Below are 24,580 nucleotides of genomic sequence, written 5' to 3'. Positions count from 1 at the left end.
GAGAAAACTTGATTGTTGGCTTTTTTCATGTGGATTAATTTGAGTTCTCTATAGATCCTAGTTATCAAGCTTTTGTCTGATTGAAAATATGCAAATATCCTTTCCCATTGTGTAGGTTGTCTCATTGCTCTGGTTATTTCTCCTTAGCTGTACAGAAGCTTTTCAGTTGAATGAAGTCCCATTTGTTTATTTTTGTTGTTGTTGCAATTGCCATGGCAGTCTTCTTCATGAAGTCTTTCTTCAGGCCAATATCTTCCAGTGTTTTTCCTATGCTTTCTTGGAGGATTTTTATTGTTTCAAGCCTTAACTTTAAGTCCTTTATCCATCTTGAATCAATTTTTGTGAGTGGGGAAAGGTGTGGGTCCAGTTTCAGTCTTTTACATGTAGACATCCAGTTCTCCCAACACCATTTATTGAATAGGTAGTCTTTCCCCCAAGGTATGTTCTTGTTTGGTTTATCAAAGATTGGGTGGTTGTAAAATGTTAGTTTCATTTCTTGGTTTTCAATTCGATTCCAAGTGTCTATGTCTCTGTTTTTGTGCCAGTACCATGCTGTCTTGAGCACTATGGCTTTGTAGTACAGACTAAAATCTGTTATGCTGATACCCCCAGCTTTATTTTTGTTACTAAGAACTGCCTTAGCTATACGGGGTTTTTTCCGGTTCCATACAAAATGCAGAATCATTTTTTCCAAATCTTGAAAGTACGATGTTGTTATTTTGATAGGAATGTCATTGAATAGGTAGATTGCTTTGGGAAGTATAGACATTTTAACTATGTTGATTCTTCCCAGCCATGAGCATGGTATGTTCTTCCATTTCTTAATATCCTCTGCTACTTCCTTTCTGAGGATTTCATAGTTTTCTTTATAGAGGTCCTTCACCACCGTTGTTAGGTATACTCCTAGGTATTTCATTTTCTTTGAGACTATGGTGAAGGGAGTTGTGTCCTTAATTAGCTTCTCATCTTGACTGTTATTGGTGTACACAAAGGCTACTGACTTGTGGACATTGATTTTATATCCTGAAATATTACTGTATTTTTTGATGACTTCTAGGAGTCTTGTGGTTGAGTCTTTGGGGTTCTCTAAGTATAAGATCATATCATCATCAAAGAGGGAGAGTTTGACCTCCTCTGCTCCCATTTGGATTCCCTTGATTTCCTTGTCTTGCCTCATTGTATTGGCTAGAACTTCCAGCACTACGTTGAATAGTAAAGGTGACAGAGGACAACCTTGTCTGGTTCCAGTTCTAAGAGGAAAAGCTTTCAGTTTTACTCCATTCAGTAAAATATTGGCTGTGGGTTTGTCATAGATAGCTTCAATCGGTTTTAGAAATGTGCCACCTATGCGTATACTCTTCAGTGTTCTAATTAGAAAAGGATGCTGGATTTTATCAAATGCTTTTTCTGCATGTATTGAGAGGAGCATGTGATCTTTATTTTTGCCTCTGTTAATATGGTGGATAACGTTTATAGACTTGCGTATGTTAAACCATCCTTGCATCCCTGAGATGAAGCCTACTTGATCATGATGAATGACTTTTTTGATGATAAGCTGTAATCTATTGGCTAGGATTTTGTTGAGAATTTTTGCGTCTATATTCATGAGTGAGATTGGTCTGAAATTCTCCTTTTTGTTTGGGTCTTTTCCTGGTTTTGGTATCAGGTTGATGTTTGCTTCATAGAATGTGTTGGGGAAGATTCCTTCTTCCTCAATTTTTTGGAATAATTTCTGCAGTACAGGAATAAGCTCTTCCTTGAAGGTTTGATAGAATTCTGGAGTGAAGCCATCTGGACCAGGGCATTTTTTGGTTGGAAGATTTTTTATTGTTTCTTTAATCTCAGTGCTTGAAATTGGTCTGTTCAGGAGCTCTATTTCTTCCTGGCTGAGTCTAGGGAGAGGGTGTGATTCCAAATATTGATCCATTTCCTTCACATTGTCAAATTTCTGGGCATAGAGTTTCTGGTAGTATTCAGAGATGATCTCTTGTATCTCTGTGGGATCACTTGTTATTTCCCCTTTATCATTTCTGATTGAGGTTACTAGAGATTTTACTTTTCTATTCCTCGTTAGTCTGGCCAATGGTTTATCTATTTTATTTATTTTTTCAAAAAACCAACTCCTTGTTTCATTAATTTTCTGAATGATTCTTTTGTTTTCAATTTCATTGATGTCTGATTTGATTTTGGATATTTCTTTTCTTCTACTGAGTTTAGGCTTAGATTGTTCTTCTTTTTCCAATTCCATAAGATCTCTTGTGAGCTTGTCGATGTGCTCTCTTTCTGTTTTTCGAATGTAGGCATTAAAAGCGATGAATTTTCCTCTCAAAACTGCTTTTGCAGTATCCCACAGGTTTTGGTAGCTTGTGTCTTCATTGTTGTTATGCTCAAGGAAGTTAATGATTTCCTGTTTTATTTCTTCCTGCACCCATCTGTTATTCCACAGAAGATTGTTTAATTTCTATGACTTTGGATGGGGTTGAGCATTTTTGTTAGAGTTGAGTTCCACCTTTAGTTCCTTATGGTCTGAGAAGATACAAGGTAAAATTTCAATTCTTTTGATTCTGTTGATATTTGTTTTGTGTCCCATGATATGATCAATTTTGGAGAATGTTCCATGGGGTGATGAGAAGAATGTATATTCTTTATCTTTGGGATGGAGTGTTCTATATGCGTCTATCAAGCACAGTTGTTTAGGGTCTCATTTAAATCTCTTATATCCTTGTTTAATTTCTGTTTAGAGGATCTGTCCAGCTCTGTAAGAGGAGTGTTAAGGTCCCCTGTTATTATAGTATTATCAGATATCATATTGCTCAGACTGAGTAAGGTCTGTTTCAACAATCTGGGAGGATTTAAATTGGGTGCATAAATATTTAGAATTGAAATGTCTTCTTGTTGTATTTTTCCCTTGACCAATATAAAGTGGCCATCTTTGTCTTTTTTGACTTTAGTTGCTTTAAATCCACATAAATCTGAAAATAAGATTGCAACTCCTCTTTTCTTCTGAATTCCATTTGCCTGAAAAATTGTCTTCCAACCCTTGACTCGGAGCTTTAATTTGTCTTTTGAAGGCAGGTGTGTTTCTTGCACACAGCAAATGGATGGCTTGTGTTTTTTAATCCAGTCAACCAATCTGTGTCTCTTCAGTGGGGAATTCAAGCCATAAACATTTATTGAGATAATTGGTAATTGTGGTAATATTCTATTCATGTTATTTGGTGAGAGTCCATTGCTCAGTTTTATCTTTTGCATCAGTGTGGCGGTTAGGTTCTGTCCTTTAATTTCTGAGTTCTTTCTTTGCTGCTGATCCATTGTGGTGGTCAGTGTGAAGAACAGGTTGAAGTATTTCCTGTAGAGCTGGTCTTGTTGTGGCGAATTTCCTCAATGTTTTTATATCCGTAAATGATTTGATTTCTCCGTCAATTTTGAAGCTTCACTTAGCAGGGTACAGAATTCTGAGCTGGAAATTGTTCTGTTTAAGTAGATTAAAGGTAGATGACCATTGTCTTCTTGCTTGGAAATTTTCATTAGAAAAGTCTGCAGTCACTCTGATGGATTTGCCCCTGTATGTCAACTGGCGCTTACTCCTGGCAGCTTGCAGAATCTTTTCTTTTGTCTTGACTTTGGACAGGTTCATCACAATGTGTCTTGGAGAAGCTCGGTTAGAGTTGAGGCCACCTGGGGTCCGATAGCCCTCTGAAAGCAGTGTGTCAGAATCTTTGGTGATATTTGGGAAATTTTCTTTTATAATATTCTCTAGTATGGCTTCCATTCCTCTGGGGCATTCTTCTTCCACTTCTGGAATTCCTATAACTCGTATGTTGGAACGCTTCATAAAGTCCCATAATTCTGACAGTGAATGTTCTGCTTTCTCTCTCTTCTTTTCTGCCTCTTTTACTATCTGAGTTGTCTCAAAAACTTTGTCTTCTACCTCTGAAATTCTTTCTTCTGCATGGTCTAACCTGTTGCTGATACTTTCCATTGCATCTTTAAGTTTCCTGATTGACTGTTTCATTTCCTTCAGCTCTGCTATATCCTTTTTATATTTTTCATATCGTTCATCTCTTTTTTGATTCTGTTTTTGAATTTCCTTTTGGTTATTTTCCACTTTATTAGCAGTTTCTTTCGTTGTTTCCATCATTTCTTTCATTGTTTTCAACATGTGCATATTAAATTCCCTTTCTGTCATTCCTAACTTTTCTGTATAGGTGGAATCCTCTGCAGTAGCTACCTCATGATCCCTTGGCGGGGTTGTTCTGGACTGGTTCTTCATGTTGCCTGGAGTTTTCTGCTGATTCTTCCTCATGAGTGATTTCTTTTATCTGTTTTCTTGCCCTAATTTTCCTTTCACTTCCTCTTGCTCTTTAAGTTCTCGTGCCTGTGGAAGTTGTGGGCGGGTTTAGGCGGATTGAACACATACGACCACTTTCCGGTTTTCCGCTGTTTTAGTCCTCCTCTTGGAAGTCTCTCACTGACTCCCTGTATCCTCTCAGGGGTGATGATAGGCAGATTCCACCAGCCAGAGATGCCTGGAGTCCTATGTCCCCAGACTCACGGTGCCCAGATGCAAGGAAGCTGTTACTCGGCTGCCATCTTGCTCCGCCTCCAGAGGAAAAATATCTGTTTTGCAGGCCACCCTGGTTGACAGCTTTTTCCAGAAGTGCTCCCTTTAATTCTCGGAAGTGTGCCAGTGTGGATGAGAAAGTCTTTGGTCACCTGCGGCAAGTGCTTCACCAAGTCCTCCAACCTGTACGAGCACCAGACGCTGCACACCGGCCAGAGGTCCTTCCTCTTCTAGTATTTTTATAGTTTCATGTCTTAAGTTTAAATCCTTAATCCAGTGAGGCTCTCTCTTAGTTAATGGTGAAAGGTGTGGGTCCATTTTCAGTCTTCTGCAGGTTGCTAGCCAGTTCACCAAGGACCATTTGTTAAATAGGGGATCTTTTCCCCACTGAATGTTTTTAACTGGATTCTGAAAGATTAAATAATGGTAAGTAGCTGGATTCATCTCTTGGTTCTCTATTCTGTTCCAGACATCTACTTCTCAGTTTTTGTGCCAGTACCATGCTGTTTTGATCACCATCTATTTGTAGTATAGTCTGAGGTCTGGTAGTGTGACTCCTCCTGCTTTGTTTTTATTTCTGAGTAATGTCTTGGCTATTCGAGGTTTTATCTTATTCCATATAAAACGAAGTATTGTTTTTTCAAGGTCTTTAAAGTATGACAGTGGAGCTTTAATAGGGATTGCGTTAAAATTATATATTGCTTTGGGTAGTATGGACATTTTAACGATGTTGATTTTTCCCAGCCATGAGCATGGTATGTTTTTCCATTTGTTAACATTTTCAGCTATTTCTTTTCTTAGAGTTTCATAGTTCTCTTTATAGATATCTTTCATGTCCTTTGTTAGTTAAACTCCCGAATATTTCGTCTTCTTTGGCACTACTGTGAATGGGATAGAGTCCTTAACTGTTTTTTCTTTTTTTCGTTTTTTTTTTTTTTCTTTATTGTTGGGGATTAATTGAGGGTACAATAAGCCAGGTTACATTGATTGCAATTGTTAGGCAATGTCCCTCTTGCAATCATGTCTTGCCCCCATAAAGTGTGACACACACCAAAGCCCCTCCCACCTCCCTCCGTCCCTCTTTCTGTTTTTCCTCCCCCCCATAACCTTAATTGTCATTAATTGTCCTCATATCAAAATTGAGTACATAGGATTCAGGCTTCTCCATTCTTGTGATGCCTTACTAAGAATAATGTCTTACACTTCCATCCAGGTTAATACGAAGGATGTAAAGTCTCCATTTTTTTCTTAATAGCTGAATAGTATTCCATGGTATACATATACCACAGTTTGTTAATCCATTCCTGGGTTGGTGGGCATTTAGGCTGTTTCCACATTTTGGCGATTGTAAATTGAGCTGCAATAAACAGTCTAGTACAAGTGTCCTTATGATAAAAGGATTTTTTTCCTTCTGGGTAGATGCCCAGTAATGAGATTGCAGGATCAAATGGGAGGTCTAGCTTGAGTGCTTTGAGGTTTCTCCATACTTACTTCCAGAATGGTTGTACTAGTTTGCAGTCCCACCAGCAGTGTAAAAGTGTTCCCTTGTCTCCACATCCACACCAGCATCTGCAGTTTTGAGATTTTGTGATGTGGGCCATTCTTACTGGGGTTAGATGATATCTCAGGGTTGTTTTGATTTGCATTTCTCTAATATATAGAGATGATGAACATTTTTTCAAGTGTTTGTTAGCCAGTCATCTGTCATCTTTAGGGCAGTTTCTATTCATGTCTCTTGCCCATTCATATATGGAATTGTTGGCTTTTTTCATGTGGATTAATTTGAGTTCTCTATAGATCCTAGTTATCAAGCTTTTGTCTGATTGAAAATATGCAAATATCCTTTCCCATTATGCAGTTGTCTCTTTGCTTTGGTTATTGTCTCCTTAGCTGTACAGAAGCTTTTCAGTTGAATGAAGTCCCATTTGTTTATTTTTGTTGTTGTTGCAATTGCCATGGCAGTCTTCTTCATGAAGTCTTTCCCCAGGCCAATATTTCCAGTGTTTTTCCTATGCTTTCTTGGAGGATTTTTATTGTTTCATGCTTTAAATTTAAGTCCTTTATCCATCTTGAATCAATTTTTGTGAGTGGGGAAAGGTGTGGGTCCAGTTTTAGTCTTTTACATGCAGACATCCAGTTCTCCCAACACCATTTATTGAATAGGGAGTCTTTACCCCAAGGTATATTCTTGTTTGGTTTATCAAAGATTAGGTGGTTGTAAGATGTTAGTTTCATTTCTTGGTTTTCAATTCGATTCCAAGTGTCTATGTCTCTGTTTTTGTGCCAGTACCATGCTGTCGTGACCACTATGGCTTTGTAGTACAGCATAAAATCTGGTATGCTGATGCCCCCAGCTTTAATTTTATTACTAAGAACTTCCTTAGCTATATGGGTTTTTTTCCGGTTCCATACAAAATGCAGAATCATTTTCTCCAAATCTTGAAAGTACGATGTTGGTATTTTGATAGGAATGGCATTGAACAGGTAGATTGCTTTGGGAAGTATAGACATTTTAACAATGTTGATTCTTCCCATCCATGAGCATGGTATGTTCTTCCATTTGTTAATATCCTTTGCTCTTTCCTTTCTGAGGATTTCATAATTTTCTTTATAGAGGTCCTTCACCTCCTTCGTTAGGTATATTCCTAGGTATTTCATTTTCTTTAAAACTTTGGTGACGGGAGTTGTGTCCTTAATTAGCTTCTCATCTTGACTGTTATTGGTGTATACAAAGGCTACTGACTTGTGGACATTGATTTTATATCCTGAAACATTACTGTATTTTTTGATGACTTGTAGGAGTCTTGTGGTTGAGTCTTTGGGGTTCTCTAAGTATAGGATCATATCGTCAGCAAGGAGGGAGAGTTTGACCTCCTCTACTCCCATTTGGATTCCATTGATGTCCTTGTCTTGCCTAATTGTATTGGCTAGAACTTCCAGCACCATGTTGAATAGTAAAGATGACAGAGGACAACCTTGTCTGGTTCCAGTTCTAAGAGGAAAAGCTTTCAGTTTTACTCCATTCAGTAAAATACTAGCTGTGGGTTTGTCATAGATAGCTTCAATCAGTTTTAGAAATGTGCCACCTATGCCTATACTCTTCAGTGTTCTAATTAGAAAAGGATGCTGGATTTTATCAAATGCTTTCTCTGCATCTATTGAGAGGAGCATGTGATCTTTATTTTTGCCTCTGTTAATAAGGTGGGTAACGTTTATGGACTTGCGTATGTTAAACCAGCCTTGCATCCTTGGGATGAAGCCTACTTGATCATGATGAATGACTTTTTCGATGATAAGCTGTAATCTGTTGGCTAGGACTTTGTTGAGAAATTTTGCATATATTCATGAGTGAGATTGGTCTGAAATTCTCCTTTTTGTTTGGGTCTTTTCCTGGTTTTAGTATCTGGGTGATGTTTGCTTCATAGAATGTGTTGGGGAAGATTCCTTCTTCCTCAATTTTTTGGAATAATTTCTGCAGTACAGGAATAAGCTCTTCCTTGAAGGTTTGATAGAATTCTGGAGTGAAGCCATCTGGACCAGGGCATTTTTTGGTTGGAAGCTTTTTTATTGTTTCTTTGATCTCAGTGCTTGAAATTGGTCTGTTCAGGAGCTCTATTTCTTCCTGGCTAAGTTTAGGGAGAGGATGTGATTCCAATTACTTATCCATTTCCTTCACATTGTCAAATTTCTGGGCATAGAGTTTCTGGTAGTATTCAGAGATGATCTCTTGTATCTCTGTGGGATCAGTTGTTATTTCCCCTTTAACATTTCCGATTGAGGTTACTAGAGATTTTCCTTTTCTATTCCTTGTTAGTCTTGCCAAAGTTTTATGTATTTTATTTATTTTTCCAAAAATCCAGCTCCTTGTTTCATTATATTTCTGAATGATTCTTTTGTTTTCAATTTCATTCATCTCTGATTTGATTTTGGATATTTCTTTTCTTCTTCTGAGATTAGCCTTAGATTGTTCTTCCTTTTCCAATTGCATAAGATGGCTTGTGAGATTGTTGATGTGCTCTCTTTCTGTTTTTCAAATGCAGGCATCTAAATCGATGAATTTTCCTCTCAAAACTCCTTTTGCAGTATCCCTCAGGTTTTGGTAGCTTGTGTCTTCATTGTTGTTATGCTCAAGGAAGTTAATGATTTCCTGTTATATTTCTTCCTGCACCCATCTGTCATTCAACAGAAGATTGTTTAATTTCTATGACTTTGTATGGGGTCGAGCCTTTTTGTGAGAGTTGAGTTACACCTTTAGTGCCCTATGGTCTGAGAAGATACAAGGTAATATTTCAATTCTTTTGATTCTGTTGATATTTGTTTTATGTCCCATGATATGATCAATTTTGGAAAATGTTCCATGGGGTGATGAGAAGAATGTATATTCTTTATCTTTGGGATGGAATGTTCTATATGCGTCTATCAAGGACAGTTGTTCTAGGGTCTCATTTAAATCTCTTATATGTTTTGTTGAATTTCTGTTTAGAAGCTCTGTCCAGCTCTGTAAGAGGAGTGTTAAATTCCCCTGTTATTATGTTATTATCAGATATCATATTGCTCAGACTGAGTAAGGTCTGTTTCAAGAATCTGGGAGCATTTAAATTGGGTGCAGAAATATTTAGAATGGAAACATCTTCTTGTTGTATTTTTCCCTTGACCAATATAAAGTGGCCATCTTTGTCTTTTTTGACTTTAGTTGCTTTAAATCCACATAAATCTGAAAATAAGATTGCAACTCCTCTTTTGTTCTGAATGCCATTTGCCTGAAAAATTATCTTCTAACCCTTGACTCGGAGCTTTAATTTGTCTTTTGAAGCCAGGTGTGTTTCTTGCAGACAGCAAATGGATGGCTTGTGTTTTTTAATCCAGTCAACCAATCTATGTCTCTTCAGTGGGTAATTCAAGCCATTAACATTTAGTGAGATAATTGATAAGTGTGGTAGTATTCTATTCATGTTATTTTGTGAGAGTCCATTGCTTAGTTTTATCTTTTGCATCAGTGTGGAGGTTAGGTTCTGTCCTTTAATTTCTGAGTTCTTACTTTACTGCTGATCCATTGTGGTGGTCAGTGTGCAGAACAGGTTGAAGTGTTTCCTGTAGAGCTGGTCTTGTTGTGGTGAATTTTCTCAATGTTTGTATATCCGTAAATGATTTGATTTGTCCATCCATTTTTAAGCTTCGCTTAGCAGGGTACAGAATTCTGGGCTGGAAATTGTTCTGTTTAAATAGAGTAAAGGTAGATGACCCTTGTCTTCTTGCTTGGAAAGTTTCATTAGAGAAGTCTGCGGTCACTCTGATGGATTTGCCCCTGTAGGTCAACTGGCGCTTACTCCTGGCAGCCTGCAGAATCTTTTCTTTTGTCTTGACTTTGGACAGGTTCATCACAATGTGTCTTTGAGAAGCTCGGTTAGAGTGGAGGCGACCTGGGGTCCAATATCCCTCTGAAAGCAGTGTGTCAGAATCTTTGGTGATATTTGGGAAATTTTCTTTTATAATATTCTCTAGTATGGCTTCCATTCCTCTTGGGCATTCTTCTTCCCCTTCTGAGATTCCTATAACTCGTATGTTGGAATGCTTCAGAAAGTCCCATAATTCTGACAGTGAACGTTCTGCTTTCTCTCTCTTCTTTTCTGCTTCTTTTACTATCTGAGTTATCTCAAGAACTTTGTCTTCTACTTCTGAAATTCTTTCTTCTGCATGGTCTAAAATGTTGCTTGTACTTTCCATTGCATCTTTAAGTTCCCTAATTGACTGTTTCAGTTCCTTCAGCTCTGCTATATCCTTTTTATATTCTTCATATCGTTCATCTCTTATTTGATTCTGTTTTTGGATTTCCTTTTGGTTATTTTCCACTTTATTAGCAGTTTCCTTCATTTTTTCCATCATTTCTTTCATTGTTTGCAACATGTGTATTCTAAATTCCCTTTCTGTCATTCCTAACATTTCTTTACAGGTGAAATCCTGTGCAGTAGCTACCTCATGGTCCCTTGGCGGGGTTGTTCTGGACTGGTTCTTCATGTTGCCTGGAGTTTTCTGCTGATTCTTCCTCATGAGTGATTTCTTTTATCTGTTTTCTTGCCCTAATTTTCCTTTCACTTCCTCTTGCTTTTTAAGTTCTCGTGCCTGTGGACTAAGGGTTAGATGAGTCCTTTTGGTATAGGACCAGAAGGGCGAGAAGGTTAAAGAGCAAGAAAGGGATGAATGATAGGAGGACCGAGTGAGAAGAAGAAAAAAAAATAGAGAAAGGAGAGGGGATGGGTAAAAGGAATATTGACAAAAAGATGGGAGGCAAAGAAAGAGCAAGACAGTGCAATATAGTTGTATATTAGGGTACTTTGACACAACCTTAAAAAAAAACCACCTTTTGGGGGTGCCCAGTTGTGTGCTTCCCTTGAGGTCAACAGCTCTTTGCTAACCTGATCAGACACAGTACTCCACCTCCACCAAGAAGAGAGGAAAGACAAAAATGCTATAAATCAAACAAAAACAAGCAAACAAAACTTTACGGGATAAAATTGGGTGAAAAACCAAATAATAGCGGTAGAAACAGTAGCCAAAATGAAGTTCTAGTTATTAAAAGAGGCAGCAATGGTAGATTATAATTAAACTAGAAAAATTGAGAAAGAAAAAAGATCTGTACAGATAAGGTTGAAATAAAAAAAGAAAACAACATCACCAACATCAAAATAAACAACAAAAAATCAACCAAACCGAAAAATAAGAAAAAAGAAAACAAACAAAAAAACATAACCAAAAACAAAGCAGTATGTATATGTTTTTGAATATTGTCTGGGCAACACGTGGTCTTCTGGGGTATGAGATGTTAATCACAGTTGTGATACAAGTGAAGGCTGCTGATTTCTCAAACCCCAGCAGGTAGACACCTTAAATCTCACTTTAGCCCACTTAAAAGACACTCGCTGACCAGAAGCTTTCCTAGGAAAGTGCTTGTCGCTGGAATCACTGCAGAAGGGCTATCCACTTACCCAGTGTGCCAAAACTGGTCTCACTCTGCCCTGTGGGTTAGGGCTGCAAGGCAGCTGAGACCTCACCCTTAGGGTACTGAGTTGCTAGGTTACCAGCTCCCAACTGAATTCTATTTCTGTGACCCTGAGGGTGGAGCTTTCCAGGGCAGATCACTCACCATGTCTCCCTATGGTCCACAGCCAAACACTATTAGCTCCGTCTGGCTCAGCGGCTCAGACTGGGGCCCTAGACAATGGCCAAATGATCTCAGCACTCCCGCTCAGGCTCTCCCTAGGGCAGTTCCACTGAGTGCCAAGTCCAAAGACACCAAAACAGTTCGCAGGTAAGGCCTTTCCGGTTTGTAGTCTTGGTGCTACTGAACTTACAGTTGCGGGCGGGTTTAGACTGATTGAACACACGCAACCACTTGCCGGTTTTCCACTGTTTTAGTCCTCCTCTTGGGGTCCAGAAGTCTCTCGCTGACTCTCTGTATCCTCACAGGGGTGATGATAGGCAGATCCCACCAGCCAGACGTGCCTGGAGTCCTATCTTCCCAGACTCACGGTGCCCAGATGCAAGGAAGCTGTTACTCGGCTGCCATCTTGCTCTTGGCTTTCTTAACTGATTTTTCAACTTGACTATTGTTGGTATATATAAAGGCTACTGATTTATGAATGTTGATTTCGTAACCTGAGACGCTGCTGTATTCCTTGATCACTTCTAAGAGTTTTTGAGTAGAATCCCTAGTGTTTTTCAGATATACATTCATATCATCTGCGAAGAGTGAAAGTTTGATCTCTTCTGACCCTATATGGATATCCTTAATTGCCTTTTCTTCCCTAATTGTAGTGGCTAAAACTTCCATTACAATTTTAAAGAGCAATGGAGGCAATGGGCAGCCTTGTCTTGTTCCTGATCTGAGTGGAAAGGATTTCAATTTAAGTCCATTCAATACAATATTGGCTGTGGGTTTGTTGCAGATGCCCTCTATCAGTTTAAGAAATGTCCCTTCTATACCAATTTTCTTAAGTGTTCTGATCATGAAGGGATGCTGGATGTTATCAAAAGCTTTTTCTGCATTGATTGAGACAATCATATGGTCTTTGTTTTTTAATTTGATGTTTTGCTGAATTTTGTTTATAAGGATCTTATTGAATATTTTTGGATCTATATTGATTAGTGATGTTGGTCTATAATTTTCTTTTCTTGTTGGGTCTTTTCCTGGTTTGAGGAGCAGGGTGATGTTTGCTTGATAGAATGTGTTGGGTAGTGTTTCTTCTTTTCTACATTTTTTAACAGGTTGAGTTATATAGGTACTAATTCTTCTTTAACGGTTTGGTACAATTCTGACGTGAAGCCATCTGTTCCCGGGCTTTTCTTTTTAGGGAGATTTTGTATGGTTCACGCTATTTTAGAACTTGATATGTGCCTGTTCAACATTTCTACTTGATTCTGGCTAAGCCTTGGAAGGTGATGTGCTTCCAAGTATTGGTGAATTTCCGTCAGATTTTCATATTCCTGAAAATAAAGGAAATCCTTTTAATATTCATTAAGGATTTTTTTAATTTCTGAGGAGTCTGTTGTTATTTCATCTTTGTCGTTTGTGATTGATGAGATTAGATATTTTACTCTATTTTTCCTCGTTAGGTTAGCCAAAGGTTTATCTATTTTATTGACTTTTTCAAAAAACCAACTTTTTGATTTATTGGTCTGTTGTGTAATTCTTTTGTTTTCAATTTCATTTAATTCTGCTCTAATTTTGATTATTTCTTCTATTCTACTGGGTTTGGGGTTGGAATTTTCTTCCTTTTCTAGTTGCTTGTGATGTACCATTAAGTTTTTAACTTCCTCTTTTTCCATTCTCTTGAGGAAGGCTTGCAGTACTATAAATTTCCCTCCTAGGACTGCCTTTGAGGTATCGCAGAGGTTCTGATAATTCATGTCTTCATTGTCATTTTGTTCCAAAAATTTGGCAATTTCCTTCTTAATCTCATCTCTGACCCAGCTATCATTCAGCACAAGGTTATTTAACTTCCATGTTTTTGTATGAGTATGCAGATTCCTGTTGTTACTCAGCTCAAGTTTTATTCCATGGTAGTCCGAGAAGATGGAGGGAATAATTTCTATTTTTTTAAATTTTCTGAGGTTAGACTTGTGACCTAAGATGTGATTGATTTTGGAGTAAGTTCCGTGGGCTGATGAGAAGTATGTGTATTCAGTTTTGTTGGGATGAAATGTTCTGTAGATGTCTGCTAAATCCAAATTTTGGATGGTTAGTTTTAAATCTAAAATTTCTTTGCTGAGCTTCTTTTTGGAGGATTGATCCAACACTGCCAGAGTAGTGTTGAAATCTCTGACTATTATGGAGCTGGAGGAAATCAAGTTGCTCATGTCTGTTAGAGTTTCTCTTATAAATTGAGGTGCATTCTGGTTGGGTGCTTAGATGTTAATAATTGAAATCTCATCATATTGAGTATTACCCTTAACAAATATGAATTGACCATTCTTATCCTTCCTTACTTTTGTTGGTTTAAAGCCTATTATATCTACAAATAAAATTGCAACACCTGCTTTTTTCTGATTACCATTTGCCTGAAATGTGGATGACCATCCTTTCACCCTGAGTCTATATTTTTCTTTTAAGGTAAGATGTGACTCTTGTGTGCACAAAATATGTGGACTGAGTTTTTGTATCCAATTTGCTAATCTATGCCTCTTTAGAGGATGGTTTAAGCCATTCACATTAATGGAGAATATTGATAAGTCTGGTAAAATTTTGGGTATCAAGTCTTTCAGAAGTCTAGTGGACATTTTTAATCCTTTAACCAGTGTGGAAGTTGGAGTTTGATCAAACATATCTGAGTGAGTTGACTTTTGTGGTAGAGGATTGGGCTGGTCATTATGGAAGATAGGTCTGAGAATATCCTGAAGAGCTGGTTTGGTTATGGCAAATTTCTTCAACACATGAATGTCATTAAGTATTTAATTTCTCCATTATAAATGAAACTCAGTTTAGCTGGATACAGGATCTGGGGTTGAAAGTTATTTTTCTTTAGGAGATTGAAAGTCGATGCCCACCCTCTTCTGGCTTGAAAAGTTTCAGCAGAGAGATCTGCAGTCAATCTAATATTCTTCCCTTTGTAAGTAATGGCTTTCTTCCATATGGCTGCTTTCAGAATTTTCTCCTTCATATTTACTTTAGTGAAGTTAATTATGATATGCCTGGGGATGTCCTAGTGGGGTTGAGTCATGCTGGGTTTTTGAAGCTGTCTACTGTTTGAATTTCAGAATCTCTAGGCATGTCTGGAAAATTCTCTTTCATAATTTCATGGAGAAGGGCCTCAGTGCTTAGCAAGGCCACTTCATCAGTTTCAGGAATTCCAATGAGTCAGATATTAGCCTTCTTTGAATTATCACAGAGCTCTCTGAGAGAATGATCCGTTTTGCTCTCAATTTCTCTTCCTCTTTGAGAGTTTGGGAGCGTTCAAAGGCTTTGTCTTCAGTGTCAGAAATCCTTTCTTCTCCTTGTTCCACTCTGTTACTGAGGGATTCTATTGGATTTTTAATATCTTTGAGGGCTTCAAATTCTTGTTTCAGTGTGTCTAAGTCTTTGGTGGTTTTGTCTTTAAATTCATTAAATTCTTGAGACAACTTTTGAATTTCTCCTTGAATTCCTAATTCCGACTTTTCAATTGCTGCTCGATTTTCTAAATCCACATTTTCCTCCACTTTATTAATCTTGTTTGTAATCCAAATTCTGAATTCGATTTTTACATCTCAGCTAGTTGTTTATGAATGGGATCTTCAATTACATCTGCCATAACTTTCCTTGGGGGGGGTTGATCTATTCTGGTTATTCATGTTACCAGAGTTTTTCCGCTGATTCTATCCCATGATTATTTTACTCCCTTTGATTTTTCCCCTGTAGCTTTGTCAAGGAACCATACAGTGCTGTGGTCTGAGAAACTGGTGCCCTGGTTGGTGTGGTGGCGCTGAGTGGTTCCTGTTTTGTTTTCAGCTGGCTTCTTTTCCACCCTAGTGAAGCAGTTACTCTGGGTTGATGCCTCAGCTGTGGAGAAATACCAGCAATTCAGTCACCCTGCCCACCACAGGGAACAATTGGAAAAGGTAAATCAAACCTACAACCACACACCCAGGGAACCACCTGAATAGTCCTCAGGCAATTGGCTCAGTTCAAAAGGTCCAAATCAATTGTCTCAGTCAGCACCTGTGTTGGGTGGGAGAGTTTAAGAGGTCTCTGGTAACTGGATCACAGCGGTCTGGTGACTACTCTGATATGGCTTACTCCTGTGCTTCGTGGAATCATGAGGAGCCACCCAGCAAATAGATCACTCTGGGAAGGTTGATGCCTCCTTCCCCACCTTGCACCTCTGTCACACCCAGTCTCTGATAGCCCTGCAGTTTTCTGACCCAGTTGCCTGTAGTGAACAGATACTCCAGGGGTTTGCACCTGCCTGAATCACATGGAAATCTGCCAGGCCTCTGCGCTCTGCCTCTATCTAGCAGGAGGAGGTGAGGCCTGACAACCCTGGGCACTTGGTGAAGGTTCGGGGGTGTTCAGTCAGTTCTAGCCCCGCCCCTGATTGATGTTACTGACAGTACCGAACAGAACTGCTAAATTCCCCTGCCAAAGAGAAGTTGTTTTGTGTTCCAAAGCCATTTCTTTGCTCCTGCAGGTTTGTATTAGGGTACTTTTCAGTTCTATCCTGCTGCCTTCCTTTGTCTATAGGCTGACGATCCCCTGAGGGCTGGGTGCATCTTAGGCTCAGTAAAGCGGTCCTCTGGGTTGTTGCCAGCCTCCTCTGGTTGCCCAGGGAGACAGGGAGTGTGGGTTCAGAATATCCGTGAGTGAGCCGTATTGCTGCTAAAAGACGTCTCCGAGACTTAGGGAACTGCTGCTCTGGTGTGGTTCTCTCTCAGCTGACCGTCCTCTCCTCGCTCCCGTGCCCCAGAGTCAGCACTGACCAGCTGCAGTTTAGGCACTGTCCACACCCCTCGAAAAAACACCCAAGAATCTGGACTCCAGGGGACAGGCTTCCAGACCTCAGAGTGAGAGTGGAGGGGAGTTCTGGGAGCTCAGAGTTGCAGGTAGAGTATATATACAGTTTTACACAGTTTTGTGCCTAGCCATATTGCTGCTAAAAGACGGTTGCTGCTCCAAGCCTCAGGGAACTGTTGCTCTGGTGCAGTTCCCTCTCAACCGACTGTCCTCTCCTTGCTCCTTTGCCCCAGAATCAGCACTGACCAGCTGCAGTTTAGGCACTGTCCACACCCCTCGAGAAATTACACAAGAATCTGAACTCCTGGGGACAGGCCTCCAGACCTCAGAGTGTGAGTGGAGGGGTGTGCTGGGAGCTCGGATTTGCCGGTAGAGAATATATACAGTTTTACACAGTTTTATGCCTGGCCATATTGCTGCTAAAAGACGGCTGCCACTACATACCTCAGGAACTGCCGCTCTAGTGCGGTTCCCTCTCAGCTGACCATCCTCTCCTCGCTCCCATGCCCCAGAGTCAGCACTGACCAGCTGCAGTTCAGGCACTGTTCACACCCCTCGAGAAATCAACCAAGAATCTGAACTCCTGTGGGACAGGCCTCCAGACCTCAGAGTGAGTGTGGAGGGGAGTGCTGGGAGCTCAGATTTGCAGGTAGAGAATATATACAGTTTTTTATACAGTTTTATGCCTGGCAGGAGAATGCCATGGCACCCTAGTAGAGGAGGCAGGTCCAGTTTTTACAAGATCTCTCCCGTGGAGTGTAGTTGGAGGACTTTTGAACTCTGCCCGTTTGTTTGTGGAACACTCTGAGCCATTCTCATGGGGGGAGGGGACTCCCGTCTGTTGGTGATGGATTTTGTACCTTTTGTTTGTATCCTTGTGGTGCAGCTCATCTCAGCGGGGTTGATGTGCATGCTTCATCCTTTTCTCTTGGTGCAGCTCAAATCCACCAGGTTACTTATACCAATTTTCTTAAGTGTTCTGATCACAAAGGGATGCTGGATATTATAAAAAGCTTTTTCTGCGGCAATTGAGAGAATCATATGGTCTTTATTTTTGAGTTTGTTTATGTGCTGAATTACATTTATAGATTTACATATATTGGACGAGCCTTGAGACCCTTGGATAAATCCCACTTGGTCATGTTGTATAATTTTTTTGATGTGTTGTTGGATTCTGTTTGTTAGGATCTTATTGAGTATTTTACCATCAATATTCATTAGTGATATTGGTCTATAATTTTCTTTTCTTGTTGGGTCTTTCCTTGGTTTGGGGATCAAGGTGATGTTTGCTTCATAGAATGTGTTGGGTAATATTCCTTCTTTTTCCATATTTTGGAAGAGGTTTAGTAATATAGGTACTAGTTCTTTAAAGGTTTGGTAGAATTCTGTCGTAAAGCCATCTGGTCTTGGGCTTTTTTTCCTAGGGAGATTTTGTATACTTGATGCTATTTCAGAACTTGATATAGGCCTGTTCAACATTTCCACTTCGTTCTGGCTAAATCTTGGTAGGTGGCCTACTTCCAAGTATTGGTCGATTTCTTTCAGATTTTCATATTTCTGAGAGTAGATTTTCTTGTAGTATTCATTAAAGATTTTTTTTTTTTTTACTTTCTGAGGGGCCTGTTATTTCATCCTTACCATTTCTGATTGATGAAATTAGGGATTTATTCTTTTTTTCTTGGTTAGGTTGGCCAAGGTTTATCTATTTTATTGATCTTTACAAAAAACCAACTTTTGGATTTATTGATCTGTTGTATAATTCTTTTGTTTTCAATTTCATTTAATTCTGCTCTGATTTTGGTTATTTCTTTTCTTCTGGTAGGTTTGGGGTTGGAATATTCTTCCTTCTCCAGTTGCTTGAGATGTTCCATTAAATTATTAGCTTCCTCTCTTTCTGTTCTCTTGAGGAAGGCTTGCAGTGCTATAAATTTCACTCTTAGGACTGCCTTTGCAGTATCCCTGAGGTTCTCATAACTCATGTCTTCATTGTTGTTTTGTTCTAAAAATTTGGTGATTTCCTTCTTAATCTCATCTATAACCCATCTATCCTTCAGCAGAAGGTTGTTTAGCTTCCATGGTTTTGTATGGGTATGCAGATTCCTGTTGTTATTGAGTGCAACTTTTATTCCATGGTTGTCTGAGAAGATGCAAGGAATAATTTCTATTTTTTAAAATTTGCTGAGGTTAGATTTGTGGCTTAGGATGTGGTCAATTTTGGGGTATATTTCGTGGGCTGATGTGAAGAATGTATATTCAGTTTTTTGGTATGAAATGTTCTGTAGATGTCTGTTAAGTCCAGATGTCGAATGGTTAAGTTTCAATCTAAAATTTCTTTGCTTAGCTACTTTTTGGAGGATCTATCCAGTACTGCTAAAGCGGTGTTAAAATCTCCAACTACTATGGAACTGGAAGAAATCAAGTTGCTCATGTCTGTTAAGAGTTTCTCTTATAAACTGAGGTGCATTCTGGTTGGGTGCATAAATATTAATAATTGAAATCTCATCATATTATTACCTTTAACAAATATGAAGTGTCCATTCTTATCCTTCCTTATTTTGGTTGGTTTAAAGACTCTTGCGTCTGCGAATAAGATTGCGATGGCTGCTTTTTTCTGCTTTCCATTTGCCTGGAGTATAGATGACCATCCCTTCACCTTGAGTCTATATTCGTCTTTTAATGTAATACAACATTTTTGTATGCAGCAGATATCTGGCTTGAGTTTTTGTATCCAGTCAGACAACCTGTGCCTCTTTAGAGAACAATTTAAACCATTCATATTAATTGAGAATATTGATAAGCGTTTTGAGACTCTGGTGGACATTTTTAATCCTTTTGTGACTGTGGAAGTTGGAATTTGATCAAAATTTTCTGGGTGGGTTTACTTTTGTGGTGGAGGGTTACGCTGGTCTTTATGAAATATAGGTCTGAGAATATCCTGGAGAGCTGGTTTAGTTATGGCAAATTTCTTCAACATGTGAATGTCATTAAAGTATTTAATTTCTCCATCATAAATGAAACTCAGTTTAGCTGGGTGCAGGATACTCGGTTGAAAATTATTTTCTTTTAGGAGATTAAAAGGTTTAGCTTGAAAGGTTTCAGCAGAGAGCTCTGCAGTTATTATAATATTCTTCCCTTTGTACGTGATGGTGTTCTTTCGTCTGGCTGCTTTCAGAATTTTCTATTTCATATTAACTTTAGTGAAATTGATTATGATGTGTCTGGGGAATGTTTTGTTTGGGTTAAGTCATGCTGGAGTTCTGAAACTGTCTGCTATCTGAATTTCAGAATCTCTTGGCATGTCTGGAAAGTTTTCTTTCATAATCTCATGGAGAAGAGACTCTGTGCCTTGTGAAGCCACTTCGTCACTTTTGGGGATCCCTGTAAGACAAATATTGGTTTTCTTTGAATTATCTCAGAGCTCTCTGAGAGAGTGATCTGTTTTTGCCCTCCATTTCTGTTCCTCTTTGAGAGTTTGGGAACGTTCAGAAGCTTTGTCTTCAATGTCAGAAATCCTTTCTTCTGCTTGCTCCATTCTGTTACTGAGGGATTCTACTGTTTTTCCTGGATCTTTGAGGGCTGCAACTTCTTGTCTCAATGTGTCAAAATCTTTGGTCATTTGGTCTTTGAATTCGTTGTATTCTTAAGACATCTTTTGGGTTACTGCTTGGAATTCTAATTTGATCTTATTTGCTATCCAGATTCTGAATTTGATTTCTGACATCTCAGCTATTTGTTCGTGCATGGGATCTTTGCCATTGATCCTTGGGAAGTTTGTCTACTCTGATTATTCACATTGCCAGAGTTTTTCTGTTGATTTCGCCTCATGATTGTTTTTCACCGTTGCTTCTGGCCCTCCTCAGAGTTGGAGAAGACGGGATCACTCTATTGTTGCTGGATCTTTGTAGGGGATGACCCTGTGTAACTCTTCTTGGGCTGCCCCAGCTAGGATTTCTGGTTGTTGAAGCAGCTCCAGAGTGTGACACACCAAGATCCAGCTACATGGCGTGGGGCGCACACAGTTCTGGGAGTGCCTCACACCCAGTGGCTTTGGTACAGAGTGCCCAAGGCTCTAGCAGTATTTGGCCAGGAGAAGGGCTCCGCCCAGAGGCAGGGAATGCTCTAGAGGGCACGCAGCTACCAGAGTCTCTGGACAGATAAGTGGCCGGTGTGGAGGAAGGGAGGGTACAGAAGGGAGGATGTAGGGTTATGTGGCTCCCACAGTTCCTGGTCAGGGTGTGCTGAGGCCCAGCAGGCATGGTCACAGGTTCTGCAGTCATAGCACATTTCTTACAGAAGTCTTGGCAGCACAGCTCTTTTGGAGGTGTGGGCGGGCACTGGTGGTGGTCGCGGTGCAGCTCTTACAGAGGTCTGGGCAGCACAGCTCTTACATATGTCCAGGCGGGCACTGGTCCTGGTCGCAGCTCAGCTCTTACGGAGGACCAGGCAATGCAGCTTTTATGGAAGTCCCGGTGGGAGCCCATCACGGTCACGAGGCAGCTCTTTAGGAGGTCTGGGTGGCGCAGCTCTTACAGAGGTCCGGTACGACCAAAAACTTCATTGTGGGGGCACAGTGAAGCAGTAGGGGACTCCAGGAGCCAACCAGAACTTGTTTATTATTATTACATGGAAGCTATTCAAAAAGGGTTAGATTTGAGAAGCTCCAGAGGAAGAGTATCTTGCCTCCCATCAAGTTTCTTTACCTGTAGTATCATCTTTTTATTAGTGCTGAGTATTATCAGTTGTCCAATTAAAGTGTTTTTTGGGTCCTTTGTTGTCAGTGGAAATCCAATATCCTTAGCATAGCAGATAAGACACTGTACACTCTGGTTCCAACCTCCTTCTCCCATTTTACCTCTGCCCATCGAGGAATAGGAGATTTCAGATTATTTCCAGGTTGGATCTTTGTACACATTGTTCTCTCTGCCTGGAAGAGCCTTCCTCTCAATGTTTCATGGAAAATTCTAACGTCTTTCAACACCTGGCTGAAATGTCACCTCATTTTTGAGCCCTTTCCTGCTTCCCTAGGCCCAGTGCAAATCTCCATCTTTGATGCTTTAGCTGTGAGTTTTCCTTCATATTTGTCTCAACATCCTGCATTGCAATTCATCTATTTTCATAGCCATGTTCTCCATTAGACTATGTGATCTCTGAGCACGGAGACTGTCTTTTTTATTGTAATCTCCATGGTTGATAACAAAACAAACTCTTGCTAAAAGCATCAAGAATGAATGAGTAAGGAAACATATATTGAGGTTTGTAAAGTGGAAGTGAAGTAGTATAGTAGTACAAAAAATGAACGGTTTCACCTCTGCATTTTCTTTGTTTTTCTTTTTCTTTTTTTTTTTAGCTGTGAGCATATATAATGCATACAATATGTGAAACTATGGATTCTTCTACCGTCGTTATGTATTAGAAAGTGGTTTTGAAGCTAAACAGTCTCAGCTTCAAATGTGACTTCTGACTTTAAAAGCTATATGAATTTCAGTAAGTTAATTTCTCTAAACCTGAGTTTCTTGTTGGTCAAGTGAAGATAATACTTAATGTATAGTGTGGGTTGTGAGCATAAAATTGACAAAATATAGACTAAACAATTTAATAACAAGGATTTAATTTTCACTATTGTTACAATTATTTTTGACTCCCACCTTCCTAGCTCAGATCTCTTAGTTTCTCTTTGGTCTTTGATTTGGCTCATTTAATACTTTAATCCATTTTCTAAAGTGAAGAACTTTTTATTTGTTTCCTAAGTTAAATTTTGATGTTGAGTCAAACATCAAGTCTGTCTTTATGGAGCAGTGTTTCATCTACCTAAATGATGCTATCTCATTAGTATTACTCCCTGCATCAAGTAAAGTCACAAAAATCTAGAACTAAATAGATGGACTTATTTGGTGAGTTGCCAATTAGGTCTGAATTGTTTGTGTGTCTCCAAAAACTTCACAGCAGAGGCCCTACCTCCAAGGCTTGTTAAGCTGGATCCAGGGATATCCTTTTGGTCTCCTCATCAGGAATCTATTGCCCTGAGTGATTTAGATCAGCTCTTTCCATTTTATAGAAGACTTTTAGTAGGTAATAAAAACATGTGCTTACAGCTTTTTTGCATAGATAAAGGAGAGGATTCCACATCCGATGTAGATTAAGAGGTAGATTTTGAGAAGAATATAATGGATATGTCCGCTGGGAACAGTGGAATGCAGTGATGTTCTGTCTCTGACTGATTGAGTTTATGGCATTTAGGAACCTTCCACACCCACACCCGCGCAAAGACACAGCAGTGGTCACAACTGCAGCTTCAGAGGCTGCCTCTTCCGCTGTTCTCATTTCTAAAGTGCATCTGTTGGTTTCTATAACATGAAATAAATCCCTGTCTTATGTCCAGTGGTGAAAAGCTTATATAAATACTAAAACTTCAATTATTCCCCTGAGTTTTCTGTTGGCTAACCTGCAGCCATGGCTTTGTCTGGATACTGACATGCATTTTCTGTGCAGATCTTTCTGGCCAGGGTTAAGTCTGATGGTGATAAATACACTTGTCTTGAAAATATATCAGACTCACTATTATAACACTCCATTTATGAAAACTTAAATAATTGACAACCTGATTGAAAAGACTGCAGGTTCAAAGTATCTTTTATTCTCTCGACATATTATCATTCTGATGATATATATTTATATCTTTTAGGAAGTCTTGGCCAGGAGATAACTTTAGTGTTGATTGAAAAGAAAATACGAATGTGAAGAATAGATTAGAAGCAGGATGTTTACCCTTGCCTATGGTATTCCCATGAAAGAATTTTTTTCTTTTCTTTTTTTTTGAAGAATTTTTTTCAATATTTAGAAGTGAAGTATTTTATTCTGTACTAAATAGGGATAGTTAACATTCTGAGCTGAAATTAAAATGAATAATAATAAAATTTTTTATCCATCATATTGGAGAGAAAATGGAAGACATTATATTTAAAGATAAGTATCAATGCTTTGTGTATAGTGGGCACTCAGCAATGAATGTGTAAATAGTATTAATTAGATTCCCAGTGAAATGTAATGCTATCTTCATTAAAATATTTATTATATCATTATGTAAATTTTTATGTGATTGAACATCATTGTTCAGATAGTATCTATCTTAATAGAGGATACATTCATTCTATTTTTTCATTTTCTTTTTTTCTATTAGATGATTAGAGACATGTACTCCCAACTATTGTTTTGAAATGGTGAAAGAAGTACATTTCTCTAATATAATTTTTTATGAGGTCTGAAGATTTCCAGCTAATTCTACCTATATATAAGAGAAATGAATAGATGTCCAGGAATATTCAGTATTTCTACTGTAATTCCACTAGTTTTTCTATATTAGTAAAACATTTTAACTGCCAAGAATAATGTTTTTTAAAAGTCCCCTTGATCACCTACATTATTAATTAACTAAAAATAATTCACTATTTTAACAACTGACAATTTTGAAATCCTTCATATTGAAGACTATGATTGTGTTGAGTTGTCCCTAAGGATCCAAGATTTTGTTTCCGTGTTTGGTATTTTAACAGAGAAGAATTATAAAACAGTAAATTTCATTAATGAATTAATTGCCCTTTCCTTAAAACCTAATAGAAAAAAATAAAGGAAATAAAAAATGCTTTTCTATCTGTGAAGTCTGGTTTCATTTATTTATTTATTTTTTAAGATACTTTTTATTATTTTCTCTCTCTCTCTCTTTCTCTCTTCTTTATTGTTGAGGATTCATTGAGGGTACAGATAACCAGGTTATGCTGATTGCATTTGTTAGGTAAAGTCCCACTTATAATTATGTCCTGCCTCCAAGAGGTATGTCACCCAAGAGGGTGACCCTCCACCCCCTTCCCACCTTCCCTCTCTCTGCTCCCCCATTCCCTTACCCCCCAACCATGTACTAGGCCATCAATTCTCCTCATGTCAGAATTGAGTACAGTAGATTCTTGCTTCTCCATTCTTGTGATGCTTTACTAAGAAGAATGTGTTTCAGCTCCATCCAGGTTTATACAAAAGATATA

General features: G+C 38.8%; 1 protein-coding gene across 4 annotated transcripts in view; it reads left to right on the top strand.

Moving 5' to 3' along the window:
- The window catches only part of SUGCT (succinyl-CoA:glutarate-CoA transferase), a 966,251-nt gene that overhangs the window by 500,365 nt on the left and 441,306 nt on the right, over positions 1-24,580 (top strand). The gene's annotated exons all lie outside the window — the stretch shown is intronic.

Source organism: Nycticebus coucang, chromosome 11, assembly GCF_027406575.1.
Source record: "Nycticebus coucang isolate mNycCou1 chromosome 11, mNycCou1.pri, whole genome shotgun sequence".
Classification (NCBI taxonomy): Eukaryota; Metazoa; Chordata; class Mammalia; order Primates; family Lorisidae; genus Nycticebus; species Nycticebus coucang.
Note: the sequence above shows the minus strand (reverse complement) of the source record. Positions and strands in the feature narration are given on the sequence as shown.